We start from the raw sequence: 15,230 nt of genomic DNA, 5'->3' as shown, positions 1-15,230 counted from the left end.
GTAGGCTCTGCGTTTTGACGAAGTAAACCGGGCCGCACAAATGCTGATCCATGGAAGTGCAGCGAGCACACAATTCTGTACCGTAGTTGTCGCGGCGTCTTATCTAGTAGGCATGGGCTCCTACAAAATTTCACCCAGGATTCGCGCCGGCAAATTCATAGTAGCAATGTTTAGGTGAGCGTTGAGGTAAAAAAAAAAAGAGAAAAAGTTTCATCAAAGCCAAACAGGGCGATGAGAGCAAATAAATAAAAGCTTATGGCAGTAAAGATTTGGCTGCAGCACAGAAACTCAAAGTATGAAGTGCTGCGTTTGAGAGATTAGTTGTGCATCTAAACACAAGAATAACGATCACGAGCCTTGTTTTTATACAGGCAACTAAAGCGATGCGAATTTGAATTGACTGAAGCGCAATATTTGCGCTATTGGAATAGGCTGTGAAGCTCAGACGTAGTTTACACCAAAAGCTCCGAGCCAAAACTGAGGTCAAAACGAAAAATAACAGAAGCGTCAGAAAGAGAATTTTCCAAGCGCCACAGAAACACGCCACACAGCCCTACAGGAAGGCATTAATAGTAATAGTGTTGTCTCACCTTCAAGAAAAGAGAGGAAACCGGTGCAGTGTACCGCCAGCCGTACTGGTGTTGGTATTGTACCCTTGCACAGCACATCGTTTCCGCGGGTACCGAGAAAGCATTTGGTGTCCACTGTTGGTCGCATCGGCCCGTAGGACGCCGTGCCCGTCGGACACAATAGTAAACACTTTCACCCACGATAAATGCACCTCGCAACACCACGCTCAGCAAAAAGTAAATTCGTGCCACAATAATTCACAGAACGCATGCGGGAGCGAAACACCAAAATATGCCAGGGGGCGTGTCGTAGCAGACGAACTTTACGAGCGCGCCTTTCCGTGCACTACAAGGGCTGCACTGCATAATTATGGCATGCGCCCTTTCTTCAGATGGCGCTAAGAAAAAGGTATGTTTTGATAATGACAAATCACTGTCATAATTTCTTTACGGATTGCGCCTAAATCAAATTCACTGGGAAATAATTCTCGAATAATATGGAAAGTTCATTCGCCCTTGACTAAAAGTATTTTTTTTAATCAGTGGTTGTTCTCTCCTCCCCTAGTCGCGCTTCAATCGCAACTACCATATCTCCACTTGTTGATGTCGCTGGCAATATGTTCTGAACCCCTTTTCGCCTGAATCTTGGTGCCCTATTTGGATCGGCATTGGAACTCCGGCTGTGGCTGATGTGCGTATGTCCAGGTCGGCTAGGTGTGACGGAAGCAGCAGGAAAGCCCAGCTTATCGCAATCCGGCCAAGAAGTGCGATCTGCAAGCACACGAACAGTCAGAGATGAGCCTTTTCTGTGCCGGTACAGCTGCCCATGTAGTGCCGTTTCTGTGCCAATACAGCTGCCCACATCGCCGACTGTCGCACAATTCTCGCACAATAACAAGTTAAAACCATCGTCAGCGATGCTCTTCAAAACACGGCCGACTTTGTCTAAATCGCCCATGTCACTGTCAGCCTTGCGGCAGAGAGCAAACATGTCCTGGATATAAGCAACGTAAATATTGCGTTCATGTTTGCCCACGAGTCGCTAGGTCTTTCTTTAGCGGCGTTCTTACGCCCGAATGGACGGCCACACAAGTCCGTCAGCTTCTGTTTACAAGTTTCCCAGTCCGTAAGCTCCTCTTCGTGGTTATCAAACGATAGCTTCGCTGTGCCTTGCAAGTAGAACATTAAGCTGGCCAGCATTACGGTTGCATCCCATCTGGTTTGGGTACTCACATGTGCATACATGGCGATCCAATCTGCCATGTCGATGTTGTTAGTGCCGCAGAACGTTCCGTGATCTTTCGGATAGGTGAGGACAACGGTTGCGGTTATCGCCGTTGGTGCAGGCCCGCCTCCTTCGTCATCATGTTAGTACCGAGGCGACGACCACTGCGGAGCTCCGTATATATATATATATATATATATATATATATATATATATATATATATATATATATATATATACATATATATATATATATGTATATATGTAGTCTTTTTGCAAAGGTCCTTTTCCTCGCCTATTGGGTCGACGGCAGTAAAGGCCGGCGTTGCATTCGAATTCATACCAACCTCATTCATGGTCCTGAATTAAAGTATATATCGAGGAGACGGCCACGGTATATATGCGAAAGAAAATAGGCTTATTCTTAGGCTGTGCGCGCGCTTTTGCGTTTTCCAGGTCAACATTTCTTACGCTATGCACTTTTTTTTTTCTCATGCAGAATGTCTACCAATTTTTTTTTCGTTCTTTTTTGCCGACAAATCATCCAGAAAAATATTTACCGAAGAATGGCCTGCATTTCAATGCACGGCATATCTCCACCGACCAATTTGCCTTTTCCCGTTCGAAATACGAGTGAGAGATCGACTTTCATATGAGTAAACGTGTCAGTCTAGAATATTAAATTTCTGCCCCATCGAACTTCTTGGCAGTGCTCGCGAAATTCGATATATTGAAGCTCACTCTCCAGATTTCAGGCTTGTCACGCACGATGTGCCGTGGGATTACAAAAGGGTGATTTTACGAAAACAGAAACAGCGGCAAGGCAGGGACGCAGGTCGTAGAAATCGAAGTAACGCCGCCAGAGTTGGCTATAGAATGTCCCCTCACATATACGCACTACAGTTGGATTTTCAGCGCCAGTAAAATACCAAATGTAAAAAAAGAACTTCAGCTTTACTGTTTCGTAGTTTACGCTGTAATATATGCGCTTCATTGTGAATAAAAAAGGCTAGAAGTACTGGGTTCAATTCTTTCGTAAGTTTTGTTTATTTCGGTATATTTATTGCTGCTCAGCGGCCGAAAAGTGCCATATAGATATAGCAGCGAGCCATGGGACGTGATTGTTGGAAACGTGGTCGTACGTATCATATCCTTCCTTGGCATGCTTCTCTCCGAAATAGGGCTTGCAATTTGCTACCGGTATCCATTCCATAACTACTCTTTCCATGAGAACATCCTCCCTTCTGGTCATCGTGCACTGAAAATGCCCATTAAACTTTTCGCTACGGTAAACGTTTACCCGCTTTAACACCGTAACAATTTATACCGCGGCTTCTCCGACTGTACCTGTCTGTCGAAGGGCCACAGCAAGGCACGTGGCGCGGCCATTTCTAACGCCCTACGAAATGCTCTGTTGAATAGCTCGTCCTTCCGGGGATGACCAGTCTTGTCAAGAATAGAAGCATACGAGTCAACTACTGTGCTTAATTGTGTGACCTTCAAGAACTTTGTGAAGCCACTTCGAAAGGCGATAAAATGTTCTGCTCGTTCAAGAAGTCAGTACCTCAGTCAGCTGCAATGTGCTCAATTAATTTGAAAGAAGAGAATAGGTTGATGACGATGATGTATAGTGTTTAGTGACGCATGAGGAGGATAGCATGGAAACCAGACTACAATTTGCAGGCTCAGAGTGGGTCACCCATGTTTAATATTGCAACAACACGTGCTACTTTCAAGTCATGTAAGCACTGCATGAAAAAAAAAAAAACCTAAGAAAGTTCCTTAAAATTTACTTACATCATCAACGTAAAACGGAACGACGATGTTGAAAATGCAATCTGGACCACTACATCGTTTTGCTTTTAACCTGAGGAGCTTGTTAAGTAAACCTTGACAAGATATGTTAATGTCCGGTGAGCATGATAGTGAAGTTGGATTGAGTGGTGAGTGGGCGTGGAAAGGGCGCTACGGAAGTGGCCATTATACAGGCGGGTGATATTCACGTGATCCGTTATAAACAAACGCTATTGTAGATAATGTTCGTTAGCATTTTCTTCTGTTCCTTAATAAAATTCGGCACTTTGGGCGTTATTCCTAAACAAATCAGGCAACGTGTTACTAAAAGAAAACCTTTTCGCACGTTCAGTGAAGTCTGAAAAAGGTACACGAATATTGGTTAGATTACCAGAAGGCGAACCTTTCTTTCTGAAACGTTTGTCCTGACATTTTAAACAAATAGTACACCTGTTAAACCATGGTGCAGGGTTAGCTGACTTCTTAAGTTTGTTCGGCATGAATTGATTAAGGCACAACCGGCACATGACTTTAAACTTTTGCAGAAGTACGGGAACCTCCTTCTGATAAAATTCAATAAAAGAAGAATTAGAATAATCAGTTATGCTCATGTTATCGAGGTGCACAAAAGCTTTCACAAGCTTAGGCGCTTAAGCGCCATGATCACGTTCGACATTCGACGAGAAGGAAATGAGTTCTTAGTCAAATAGGCCAGGTTCGACAGCTGGAGTAGATAGGAAATTAGTATTCAAGAAATACAAGGTCAAGTAGCAAACCAAGACCCTTTCCTGGTAAAGTGGCTTCACGAGCAATTTGTACAAGGTTGTAGTCGACCATCATATTGACACGTGTACTTGTTTATCTTTTTAGGGTGGCAGCTTTTGACCGTCTAACAAAAGTTATCGCTTAGCGCGGGAGGCGCCCGCATGTATCGGAAGTTTCTCGAATGTTATCGATGGTTATTTCTGCTGTCTCTTGTCACCGAAGCTTGCATAATCTGACGGCATGTGCGACGCGAATTGTGTAGAACTTTCTGCAAGATACGCGGGCACCAGCGATTACTCTGGAACCTTCGATGGATCATGTATAAAAGCTTACGCACTTAGCCGACAGAAAACATTTCGACGATCGCCGAACGTGTTTGCCGCTATCGCTGTGCTATTAGTGTAACTAGTTTTTTGGGCAAAAGTTCACCCAATAGCGAGTTAGCTTCGACGATCACAGTTTTGCCGCTGTATTACTCTTAGTCACTATTACGTGACAATATGGAAAATCACATTTGCATGGGTAACAGAACTGGCAACCGATTGAATACTGACACGTGTATTTATGTATCTTTTTTCATGAGACTGTATTTCACCCGTCGTATCATAAGATGCAAGCAAACACTGACACCAAGGACAACATATGGGAAATTACTTGTGCTTAATAAATGAACTAAAGAAACGATAAATTAATGGAAATTAAAGTGGATGAAAAAACAACTTGCCGCAGGTGGGGAACGATCCTACAACCATCGCATTACGCGTGCGACGCTCTACAAATTGAGCTACCACGGCGCCGTTTGCCCATCCACTTTCTTGGGTATTTATGTTTCCTAGAAGTACCCTTTTCGGAATCCTTCTGCGTTGCGGCACCACGCTCTTGCTATTATACTGCGCAATGTCATACCTAGGTTAAAAAGCAAAAAGAACCCACGATGAATTCCCCCCTATTGTGAGCTTTTTTTTTTGCGCATCTTCGATTTTTGTGGTTCTCCTACTTTTCTTTCACCAATCTTCCAAACTCCCCTTACTAATCCCCCCTACTGAGGACTTGTTTACTTTCCTTCTGCTCTCGCTGAACCGAAGGGCTTCAAGGAGGCCAGTGGTGCCTAAATCGACCGCTGGGCATCTTTACATTCAAAAAGAACATGCCCCATCTATTCCCTAGCTTTAATACAGCCAAGCACATGCTTCTTCCTTCTTATATCTCGCTTTAGAGGTGCGTGTTCTAAGGCTTCCTGAGCTCGCTTCGAAAAGTAATGAGATTCCCTTTGAGTTATGATAAATTGTTTCTTTCCCGATTTTTTTTCTATCTTAAGTACACTCTTAGTCAAGTCCTGCATAGCGTCCTCCGTATAAGGGGTAACCTCTCGGTTCATCCCAGACTATCGCATATAGGCGTTCATTCAATTGAGATCATGCGGGGCAAAACGCGACCGACCCGCTGCTCACGGCTGTGTGCGGCCAATGAGCCAACACGACGTTTATATGCAGCCCTGCAAAATTGGCGCCACCCGCCGTGGCTGCTCAGTGGCTATGGTGTTGGGCTGCTGAGCACGAGGTCGCGGGATCGAAACCCGGCCACGGCGGCTGCATTTCGATAGGGGCGAAATGCGGAAACGCCCGTGTACTTAGATTAACGTGCACGTTAAAGAACCCCAGGTGGTCGAAATTTCCGGAGTCCTCCACTACAGCGCGCCTCATAATCAGAAAGTGGTTTCGGCACGTTATCATGTGTGTCATCACTGATCACCACGCTCTCTGCTGGCTATCCTCAATCAAGGACCCCACGGGACGACTCGCTCGCTGGGCGTTACGCCTGCATGAATATGCCTTCTCCGTGGTATATAAGACGGGACGCTTGCACCAGGATGCCGATTGTTTGTCCCGCTACCCCGTCGTCAAACCGGCTGATGCGGACGCCATTGCTTGCGTTTTCTCTGTGTCCCAGTTGCTTCAAATCGGCAACGAGCAACGGCGCAATACTTCATTACGCGCCCTCATCGATCATCTGGAGTCAACTCCTGGCGACGCCTCGGCTTCACGTAACACGGCTTCACGTAACACGTATTCGGCTTCAGCTTCACGTAACAATGTGATGCATTTATTTTTGTGATTTGTGACACAGGCTGGACAGGCCGGCATTGGAATCTGACCCTGGAAACGTTTAACGCTACAATGTTATCTAGTGAGGCTAGTCTAGCACTGCTATTGGAGAGAATTAGAATTAGAGAGAATTAGAAATGGGATATAATAGGGCCCAGTGAAGTTAGGAGGACAAAAGAAGCATATATAGTGCTAAAAAGCGGACACGTCCTGTGCTACCGAGGCTTGGAGGAGACACGAAAACTGGGATTTGGTTTCCTGATTAATAAGGATATAGATGGTAACATACAGGAATTTTATAGTATTAAGGAGCGGGTTGCAGGTCTGATTGTGAAACTTAATAAGAGGTACAAATTGAAGGTCGTACAGGTCTACGCCCCTACATCCAGTCATGATGACCAGGACGTCGAAAGCTTCTATGAAGACGTGGAATCGGCGATGGGTAAAGTCGAAACAAAATACGCTATACTGATGGGCGACTTCAATGCAAGGCTAGGCAAGAAGCAGGCTGCAGACAAGTCAGTGCGGGAATATGGCAAACGCACCAGGAATAGCAGGGGAGAGTTATTAGTAGAGTTTGCAGAAGAGGATAATATGCTGAAACGAATACCTTCTTCCGCAAGCGGGATAGCCGAAAGCGGACATGGAGGAGCCAGAAGGGCGAGACTACAAATGAAATAGACTTTATACCGTGCGCTCACCCTGACGTCATACAAGATGTGGACGTGCTCGGCAAAGTGCGCTGCAGTGGCCATAGGATGGTGAGAACTCGAATTAGCCTAGACTTGAGGAGGGAACAGAAGAAACTGGTAAATAAGAAGCTGATCAATGAGTTAGCGGTAAGAGGGAACATAAAGGAATTCCGGGTCAAGGTACAGAACAGGTATTCGGCTTTAACTTAGGAAGACGACGTTAGTGATGAAGATATGACGATAATTTTATGGGCATCATTAAGGAGTGTGCAATCAAAGTCAGTGGTAACTTTGTAAACAGGATGCCAGTGTAAGCTGGCGCAGGAGACGAAAGATCTGGTCAAGAAACGCCAATGTATAAAAGCCTCTAGCCCTGCAGCTAGAATAGAACTGGCAGAACTATCCAAGTTAAACTACAAGCGTAAGGCAGCTGACCTAAGGAAGTTCAATTCGATCCATATTATACATGCCCTCAGGAATGGAGGAAGCCTAAAAGCAGTTAAGAAGAAACTTGGAATAGATGCATGTGTTGAGAGACAAAGCCGGCAACACCCTTACTAATACGGATGAGATAGTTCAAGTGGCTGAGGAGTGCTATAGAGATTTGTACGGTACAAGTGGTACCCATGATGATAATGGGAGAGAGAATAGTCTAGAGGAATTTGAAATCCCACAAGTAACGCCAGAAGAAGTAAAGCCTTGGGAGCTATGCAAAGGGGGAAGGCAGCTGGGGTGGATTACGTAACAGCAGATTTGTTGAAGGATGGTGGGCACATTGTTCTAGAAAACCTGGCCACCCTGTATACGCAATGCCTCATGACCTCGAGCGCACCGGAATCTTGGAAGAACGCTAACATAATCCTAATCCATAAGAAATGGGACGCCAAAGACTTGAAAAATTATAGACCGATAAGCTTACTGTCCGTTGCCTACAAAGTATTTACTAAGGTAATCGCAAATAGAATCAGGAACACCTTAGACTTCTGTCAACCAAAGGACCAGGCAGGATTCCGTAAAGGCTACTCAACAATAGACCACATTCACACTATCAGTCAGGTGATAGAGAAATGTGCGGAATATAACCAACCGTTATATATAGCTTTCACTGATTACGAGAAAGCGTTTGATTCAGTCGAAACCTCAGCAGTCATAGAGGCATTACGGAATCAGGGTGTAAACGGATTGTATGTAAAAATACTGAAAGATAGCTATAGCGGCTCCCAAGCCACAGTAGTCCTCCATAAAAAAGCAACAAAATCTCAATAAAGAAAGACGTGAGGCAGGGATATACCATCTCTCCAATGCTATTCACAGCGTGTTTACAGGAGGTATTCAGAGACCTGAATTGGGAAGAATTGTGTATAAGAGTAATGGAGAATACCTTAGCAACTTGAGATTCGCTGATGATATGGGCTTGCTCAGTAACTCAGGGGACCAATCGCAATGCCAGCTCACTGACCTGGACAGGCAAAGCAGAAGGGTGGCTCTAAAAATTATTCTGCAGAAAACTAAAGTAATGTTCAACGGTCTCGGAAGAGAACTGCAGTTCACGATAGGTAGCGAAGCACTGGAAGTGGGAAGGGAATGCATCTACTTAGGACAGGTAGTGACCGCAGATCCGGATCATGAGATTGAAATAATCAGAAGAATAAGAATGGCTGGGGCGCGTTAGGCAGGCATTCTCAGATCATGAAACAGCCGTTTGCCATTATCCCTGAAGAGAAAAGTGTATAAAAGCTTTGTCTTACTAGTACTCACGTACAAGGCAGAAACCTGGAGGCTTACGAATAGGGTTCTAATTAAATTGAGGACGACGCAACGAGCTATGGAAAGAAGTATGATAGGTGTAACGTTAAGGAATAAGAAAAGAGCAGATTGGGTGAGGGAACAAACGCGAGTTAATGTTATCTTAGTTGAAACCAAGAAAAAGAAATGGGCATGGGCAGGACATGTAATGAGGAGGGAAGATAACCGATGGTCATTAAGGGTTACGGACTGGATTCCAAGGGAACGAAAGCGTAGCAGGGGACGGCAGAAAGTTAGGCGGGTGGAAGACATTAAGACGTTTGCAGGGACAACATGACCACAATTAGTGCATGACCGGACTAGCTGGAGAAGTATGGGAGAGGCCTTTGCCCTGCAATGGGCGTAACCAGGCTGATGACGATGATGGTGATGACACAGGCTGATGCCTAGCGAAAAAAGGGTTGGTCGTTCTGCAGATTCTCAAAAGCTTACATGAGGCAGAAAACGCCACGTTTACATTAGCTCGCTCGGCAATCTTCTTCAAATTATTGTGACATGTGATCTATGTAATGTACGACGGGCACCTTTTCTTTTTGGCGACGTGGCTACTGGGTCACTTGACGAGTTTAGAACTTCCTCAGGATTTTTCTGCTACAAAAACTGGCACAAGTTGTGGGTAGCCTGCCTCCATTAGTCGTTCAATGTGCTTAAGTAAACTCTGCGCAGCTTGATCTCAGCAGGAATTCAAAACATTCAGCTGGAACATGTTAGCAATGTTGCGTTTGATTAGACTGATTAGACTGGCATGACTAGATTGTTCACCGCCGTCTTCGCACCTTAAACATCAGATCAGCTTTATAAGGCTGACACATGCTCATGGAGAAAGGTAGGAAGATAGGCAGGTTAGCCAGCGTAAATACAAGCAACCTACTCGGTGCCGGGGAAAGGGTATAAAAGGAATGAAAGGAAACAGGACAGCTAATATTTAAAATAAGAAAAAACAATGTGTGCATATCAATGCGATAGAGCGCACTCTAGCAACAGCCCGCACGTAAGGTCAGTCTAGTTTGCTTTTCTAGCCACACCACAATGAGCACAGTCACATAGATCTCAGATCGTTGTCTCACTGCCGCAGAAGCTTACGACTAACATAGAGACCTGTTTACTGAAAGATCACTACCATATTGGCTTTGAACCACCACTGAACAAAACAGCCCTAACAGGGCCAAGGTGAAACAATTTCTGGAATTGTCTAACATTGAGTGGATTTTTTTTCTCTTCCATGTACAACGATTGACTAGAGGTCCACGAGTCATCAGGACAAATAATTATCAACATATACGAAAGATATCTGACGTGTTTGTGACAACGAAGCGATTATGTGAACGTGAAATACTTATTTGAAAAGGCTTCTTTTTTCCTATTGGAAAGGTATATACAGGGTGTTCCACATAACTTGGGCCAAGAATTTAAGAATGAAAGGCGCTTTGGAAGCAAATTGAACCGAACACATATTCGCAATAGCCTATAGTAACTCCGACATTTTTTTATGTTTCCCCATAACTCACTAATTAGGTTCAATTACCCAAATTTTTAATTATTGGGCAAGTATGATGCGCATATTTGTAGAGAACCTTCAGAAACCACCGATCAAGCTGTTTCCTTTACGATACGTCTCACGTAGTCCTTTCTCACGGGTTGCAAATAAAGCCCGCAAAATATGAAAAAAGCAGCGTGATGGGAGCGTTTGCGCAGTGGCATTGTGCTGCTCTCAAGCGTGCATTCTGTGAACAAGGTCGGCTGCATCATGACTGGCGACGAGGATGCCGCAGGGCGTTCTTTATCACATCAGCAGCGCTCGATTAGCAGCGTGCATTTTCGCTGTCATCTGACAGGAGCCGACCTTGTTCACCGAACGCACGCTTGAGAGCAGCACGATACCACGGCGCTAGCGCTCCGTCACGTGGCTTTCTTTCATATTTCGCGGACTTTCTTCGCAACCTGGAAAAAGGACTACGTGAAACGCATCCTAAAGGAAACAACTCAATCGTCAGTTTCTGAAAGGGTTCCACAAATCTGCTTATCATACTTGGGGCCTTCAGCGAGTAATTAAACAGTTTGGAAATAAGCTCAATTAATTAGAGAGTTATTGGGAAATAATTGTATGAGTTACTATAAGCTGTTGGGAACAGTATGTGATCGCTTCAGCTCGCTTCCAATACGTCTTTCTTTTTAAATTCTTGGCTCAATTTATGTGGGACACCCTGTACAAAGAACTTAACTTGCATCTCCCTGCATTGACCCAAAACACTTCGACATATCTACGGAGTGTGCTCTACAGGACAAAAAAATTATGCTGCTTGGCTTCCACAAGGGTTCTTTAATTCGAATACGTACAGTTTCTTGTAGCACTTTCATTCTTTCTTTTTCATGCTAGTGATGAATAGCTATCTTTTCATTAGCTGCGAGCCCTTGATGTCTAAGTTCGTCGTTAGATAACATATCTATAAAAATGTGACCTTACACTAAGTTTGGGACGTACGTGTGTTCTGTTCCTGATATTGTACTTGTGTGTTATTTTACATAATTTTGTTTCTAAACAAAACTTTTTTTAACGAACGAGAAAGCAACAAACTGAGACAACAAACTTTTATCGGTCACAAGCCCGCGAAGTTCATGCATGTACATGCACTATGCTTGTTTCACATCTTATAAGCTGCAGGTGTGAAGCACGGCCTATCGGCTTTTGTATTTCCTGCCACAGTTGGTCTTTTTATTTTGCTGTCAGAGCTGGGTATTTAAGTCCTCATTGTGTGTTAAGAACCCACAGTAAAACTACGCTGTGCACTTTGTTGTAATCTAAATAAATCATTCTCCATTGAAAGATATGTTCTGTGTCAAAGTCTACATGAACATGTCTGCATGAATGTACAGCACGCTTTCAGATTGCGTACATGCATGAAGTGGACATTCACTAAAGCATACTTCAGGCGGTAAGAGAAAAAAGTGCTTTTACCAACTGTGTATAACGGTGCAGTTGGCGAAACAAATATAAAGAATGCAGAGACACTCAACTATTGCACACGATACTTAAATCGTGATTCAATGGTCCCTTTGAGATTATTGCGTACGCAAACGTGCAGTCCATTTAGCTTGCAACCACTGCCTGGAACACCTTCCTGTGCACGACACGTGGCACAATAGCGTCGCGCCCGCTTAATACTGCACGTCCACTTTAATACAGTTACTTCTTTAAATATATGTACATATATATATATATATATATATATATATATATATATATATATATATATATATATATATATATATATATATATATATATATATATATATACAAAAGTAGTTTGTGCATGAATATGACTCGTCTTGCGCACGGAGAATCCTTGCATGCCAGACACAAGAAAGTGCTCATTGCGGTGGTGCCGATCATACAAATGCAGCACAAGACAATGCGCAAACCGCAATTCATCATCATCAGCCTGGTTACCCCCACTGCAGGGCTAAGGCCTCTCCAGTACTTCTGCAACTGCCCCATATGTAATAATAGTGGCCATGTTGTCCCTGCAAACTTCTTAATCTCATCCGCCCACCAAACTTCCTGCCGCCCCCTGCTACGCTTCCCTTCCCTTGGAATCCAGTCCGTAACCCTAATGACGATCGGTTATCTTCCCTCCTCATTACATGTCCTGTCCATGCCCATTTATTTTTCTTGATTTCAACTAAGCTGAAATTGACTCACGTTTATTCCCTCACCCAATCTGCTCTTTTCTTATCCCTTAACGTTCCACCCATTATTCTTCTTTCCATAGATTGTTGCGTCGTCATCAATTTAAGTAGAACCGTTTCCGTAAGCTTCCAGGTTTCTGCACCGTACGTGAGTTCTGGTATGACGCAGCTTTCTACACTTACCTCTTAAGGGATGATGTCACCCTGCTGTTCATGATCTGGGAATGCCTGCCAAACGCACCCCAGCCCATTCTTATGCTGATTATTTCAGTCTCATGATTCGGATCCGCAGTCACTACCTGCCCGAAGTAGATGTTTTCTCTTACCACTTCCAGTGCCTCGCTTTCTATCGTAAACTGCTGTTCTCTTCCTAGGCTGCTAAACATTGCTTTAGTTTTCTGCAGATTAATTTTAAGACCCACCCTTCGGCTTTGTCTGTCTAGATCAGTGAGAATGCATTGCAATTGGTCCCCTGAGTTACTAAGCAAGGAAATAGCATCAGCGAATCGCAAGTTACTGAGGTATTCTCCATTGATTCTTATCCCCATTTCTTCCCAATCCAGGTCTCGGAATACCTCCTGTAAACACGTTGTCAATAGCATTGGAGAGATCGTATCTCCCTGCCTGACGCCGTTCTTTATTGGTATTTTGCTGTTTTCTCTATCTAGGACTACGGCTGCTGTGGAGCCGCTATAGATATCTTTCAGTATTTTTACATACGGCTCGTCTACACCCTGATTCCATAATGCCTCCATGACTGCTGAGGTTTCGACTGAATCGAACGCTTTCTTGTAATCAATGAAAGCTATTATAAGGGTTGGTTATATTCCGCACATTTATCTATCACCTGGTTGTTAGTATGAATACGGTCTATTATTGAGCAGCCTTTACGGAGTCCTGCATGTCCTTTGGTTGACAGAAGTCTAAGGTGTTCCTGATCCTATTTGCGTTTACGTTAGTAAATACTTTGTAGGCAACGGACAGGAAGCTGATCGGTCTCTATTTTTTTAAGTAGTTGGGGTCCCCTTTCTTATGGATTAGGATTATGTTAGCGTTCTTCCAAGATTCCGGTACGCTCGAGGTCATCAGGCATTGCGTATACAGGGTGGCCAGTTCTTCTAGAACAATCTGCCCACCATGTTTCAACAAATCTGCGGTTACCTGATCCTCCCTAGCTGCCTTCCCCCTTTGCATAGATCCCAAGGGTTTCTTTACTTCTTCCGGCCTTACTTGAGGGATTTCAATTTCCTCTAGACTTTCCATTATCGAATCTATCTAGAATTTATCCATTATCTAGAATTTCCATTATCGTCGTGGGTGGCACTGGTAGTGTATAAATCTATATAGATCTCCTCAGCCACTTGAACTATCACATCCATATTAGTAATGATACAGTCGGCTTTGTCTCTTAACGCATACATCTGATTCTTGCCTATTCCTAGTTTCTTCTTCACTGCTTTTAGAATTCCTCCGTTCCTGAGAGCATGTTCAATTCTATCCATATTATACTTCCTTACGTCAGCTGTCTTACGCCTGTTGATTAACTCGGAAAGTTCGGCCAGTTCTATTCTAGCTGTAGGTTTAGAGGCTTTCATGTATTGGCGTTTCTTGATCAGATCTTTCGTCTCCTGCGATAGCTTACTGGTATCCTGTCTAACGGAGTTAACACCGACTTCTATTGCACACTCCTTAATGATGCCCAGAAGATTGTCGTTTATTGTTTCAACGCTAAGGTCCCCTTCCTGATTAAAGCGGAATACCTGTTATGTAGCTTGATGCGGAATTCCTCTATTTTTCCTCTTGCGGCTAACTCATTCATCGGCTTCTTATGTACCAGTTTCATCAGTTCCCTCCTCAAGTCTAGACTAATTTGAGTTCTTACAATCCTATGGTCACTGCAGCGCACCTTCTTGAGCACGTTCTCATCTTGCATGATGCCAGGGTTAGCGCAGAGTATAAAGTCTATTTCCTTTCTAGTCTCGCCATTCGGTCTCCTCCACGTCCTCTTGCGGCTATCCCGCTTGCGGAAGAAGGTATCCATCATCGGCATATTATTCTGTTCTGAAAACTCTACTAATAACTCTCCCCTGCTATTCCCCGAGCTTATGCGATATGCCCCCACTGACTTGTCTCCAGCCTACTTCTTGCCTACCCTTGCATTGAATTCGCCCATCAGTATAGTGTATTTTGTTTTGACTTTACCCATCGCCGATTCCGCGTCTTCATAGATGCTTTCAACTTCCTGGTCATCATGACTCGATGTAGGGGCGTAGACCTGTAGGACCTTCAATTTGTACCTCTTATTAAGTTTCACATGACCTGCCACCCTCTCGTTAATGCTATATAATTGCTCTATGTTACCAGATATATCCTTGTTAATCATGAATGCGACTCCTAGTTGTCGTTTCTCCGCAAAGCCCCAGTAGCACATCACGAGCCCGCTTTTTAGCACTGTATATGCTTCATTTGTCCTCCGGTCTTCACTGAGCCCTATTATATCCCATTTACTGCCTTCTAATTCCTCCAATAGCACTGCTAGACTCGCCTGACTAGATAACCTTCTAGCATTAAACGTTGCCAGGTTGAG

The sequence above is a fragment of the Dermacentor andersoni genome, chromosome 4 (assembly GCF_023375885.2).
Source record: "Dermacentor andersoni chromosome 4, qqDerAnde1_hic_scaffold, whole genome shotgun sequence".
NCBI classification, from domain to species: domain Eukaryota; kingdom Metazoa; phylum Arthropoda; class Arachnida; order Ixodida; family Ixodidae; genus Dermacentor; species Dermacentor andersoni.
The sequence above is the reverse complement of the archived record's forward strand: the minus strand, read 5'-3'. Positions refer to the sequence as shown.